The sequence below is a fragment of the Octopus bimaculoides genome, chromosome 15, assembly GCF_001194135.2.
Source record: "Octopus bimaculoides isolate UCB-OBI-ISO-001 chromosome 15, ASM119413v2, whole genome shotgun sequence".
NCBI classification, from domain to species: domain Eukaryota; kingdom Metazoa; phylum Mollusca; class Cephalopoda; order Octopoda; family Octopodidae; genus Octopus; species Octopus bimaculoides.
This window is the reverse complement of record NC_068995.1, coordinates 30,197,988-30,201,328: the sequence shown is the minus strand read 5'-3', so window position 1 is coordinate 30,201,328 and position 3,341 is coordinate 30,197,988.

The window sequence follows — 3,341 nt, the reverse complement described above, 5'->3', positions numbered from 1 at the left end:
GTCGATTTCTTCGACTAAAACCCTTTAAGGTAGTGCTCTAGCATGGTCACAGTCAAATGGCTGAAACAAAAGACTAAAAGAATAAAAGAATATATATGTGTGTGTGTGTGTGTGTGTGTGTGTGTGTGTGTGTGTGTGTGTGTATGTGAACTACTTCATTTCTCGACAACCGTTTAGTGTTCGAGATGTAATTATCTCGTCATCATTGTTTCTAACACTTCATCAAATTAATTATACTACCATTATTTAGGCTTTGGCAGAACTACTTATCAATTTTAATATCCATATGTATGTGTGTGTGTGCGTGTGTGTCTGTGTGTGCGTCTGTGTGTGTGTCTGTGTGTGCGTGTGTGTGTGTGTAGATACATATATGTCTATGTGCTGTATGTGTATATATGCGTATGTATATATATATTTGTTTGTATGTGTGTGTGTGTATGTGTGTGTGTATAAATATATATATTTAGTTAAGTGTTGTATGTATTTGGTCTTGTGCGTTTTTACGTACTTATGCGTTGGTCGAGAGACAGAGATCATTGTAAACAGCTTTGACACTAAAGAACGGTTAATTTTAAAGTAGGTGAGGATTTAGTTTCTGTTGACCCACTCAAAAATCTGCAACGTTTACAAGTATTGGGAAACACAATTTAGTCTCTTAGTTTTCAAGTGCTTTTAACTATGAACTTGAAGATTCATTTTCCTAAAGATAAAGCGAACACTTTTGCATTCGATCATATTAGCTTAACCGTAATTGATTTACAATGCACAACCAATAAATAGATAAATAATCGACATTCATAAAGACAAAATCTAGACCCCCCATCTCCTGCCTATATATTCAATGTGTGTGTATATATATATATATATATATATATATATATATATATATAGAGAGAGAGAGAGAGAGAGAGAAAGAGTGCAGTGATTCTCAACCAGGGTCCATGTATGATTTTGTTCTTAAAGTTTATGTGCAATAAATTGGTTTTACTTCTAGAATACACAAAATATTTTAATTATTTTTTACACAATTCCTAATAATATTTAATTATAAAAATACAATGAATTTGTTTAACAATGGGGGTCTAGTAGAGTAAAATAAGAATCGAAGGGGTCCATAGATCAAAAACGACTGAGAACAACTGATATAGTGGTTTCACAAAAATAAAAGAAGCTGTGATGTTGATGATGTTGATTATGATGATGATGATGACGGCTTAGGTTAAAGAAAGCGAATCAAATACTTGCTCGCGAACCTTGTGGTACTTGAGGGGAAAAGTTACAGCCAATAATACCAAAGGGTTAGTTGTGATATTGGTAAAGATAATGATAATTCATATGGATGGAGTCGGAAATCGGATGGAGAGGGAATAGATTGTGAGAGAAGTGGGGATGTCCAAACAAACAATCAAACACTTATTTTAGATGGAAAAGACGGGATCTTTGGCACGATGCAGTGCCGTCCAGTTCGAGGATTGGTATAGCTGTCAATTCCAAAATTGTGAGCTAAATCCTCCAAGATCTTCCAAATATGTATCACCGCATATCTCTTTCGTTTTCTCTCCAGGGAATAAAGACTCAGCTCCCGTAGCCTCTCCCAGTAGTCCATCTTTTGCATCGAGTCAAATGCCGTCCTATAAATTCTCCTCCAATCTATGTAATTCTAGAACATAGTTTATAAGTGAACTCTTTCCATTAATAGAGAAACCGTTCCTTGCATAGTGGCCACATCGTCTCACTTTAAACGGAGATTTTTTAAACCATGTCCATGCATTTAAGAATCCAGGCAAGTGCATATCGACATACTTAGTTGAATTGATGTGAGACTTGAACCTGAGGAAGATCCCATTCAAGATGTCTTGGTCTGTGGTGAGCACTACTTTACCGTACGTGGGTGGAGGGTTGAGTGCAACTTCTGCCCTATAGGGTAACTCGAAACCATAAACACAAGAAATAATCAGATAAATAAACATAATGAGATTTTGATAAATACAATATGACTTTTAGGACATTCTCATTAGCTTAACTCTCTCTCTCTCTCTCTCTCTCTCTCTCTCTCTCTCTCTCTCTCTCTCTCTCTCTCTCTCTCTCTCTCTCTCTCTCTCTCTTTCTCTCTCTCTCTCAAGATCTGCCTTAACTCCTTTTACACGTGCGTGTGTGCGTAAAACTTACCTTAAATAAATTTTTGCCACTCTGCAACTTGCTTAAAATGGCTATACCTAATACTGCCTCGGGATATCTTGCTATTCAATTTCTGGGAAAATTTGGCCATTCAAATATTATGTGGTCGTGGAAAATTATTTCGAATAATTTTAAAGTATTAGTATGAAATCATGCGTTTGATATTTCTTGAAATTCCATTTCCTATTTCTTCTAAAACCATTCAGTAATAGGTTATTATCAATTAGAGTGAGACGAAAATCATGTCAGTAAATAACTTATTGTGAGGCATATGTTTGGCGTCAGCAAATCGGGAAATATTAAATATTAAAATGAAACACTATTGTTATTAAAAATGCCTGAGATATGTTTTTTAAATGGTAGGGAATCATAATTCTTCCATTTGGATGAGAAATGGTTACATTGATTATACTATCTAGTATAAATGCTGTTCCGATGGTCTTTCATAGAAGTATATTGAGGTATATCTGTTGTTCGTAGTTTCCTATTATATTGTTTAATGTATTGTATCTGATTATACACATTTGTATATGTGTGTGCCGATATCTTTATTTATATTTGTGTTTCTGAGCGTGTATGTAAATGTATGTATGTGTGAGTGTAGGTATGTATATATATTCTGATTCGATGTATTTAAAACAAATAAGAAGTTTCTGATAAATATACGAGTAATACCGCATTTCTAATAATTTGTGTATACACATTTTTTAGACTAATTTAATATTATTTAAATTAATTATCTATCACAATCATGTCATATATTTGATGGCGTTTATCTTAATAAAATGAAGAGTGTACTCGAAGTATGAATTGTTTGTGAAATTTATAGTTTTATGCTAAATACGTCCCCCTTAAAGTTAATTTCAACCGATTAGGTTTTTACAGGCAAGTCGGTCTTGGATTTACAGCAATAACGTTGGAGTCTAAACACCTTATATTAATTCAGCTCTTAACCACTATGAATATTCTGTTTTTAGATCATTTCTCTGTGTAGCATGTGTGTGTGTGTGTGTGTGTGTACATGTATATGTGTGTGTATACATATATCTATCTGCATGTATATGCATGGATTAATGCATATGTGTATATAGATATATATATGTTTGTGTATGGGTATGTATTGATATGTATATATATATATATATATATATATATATATATAT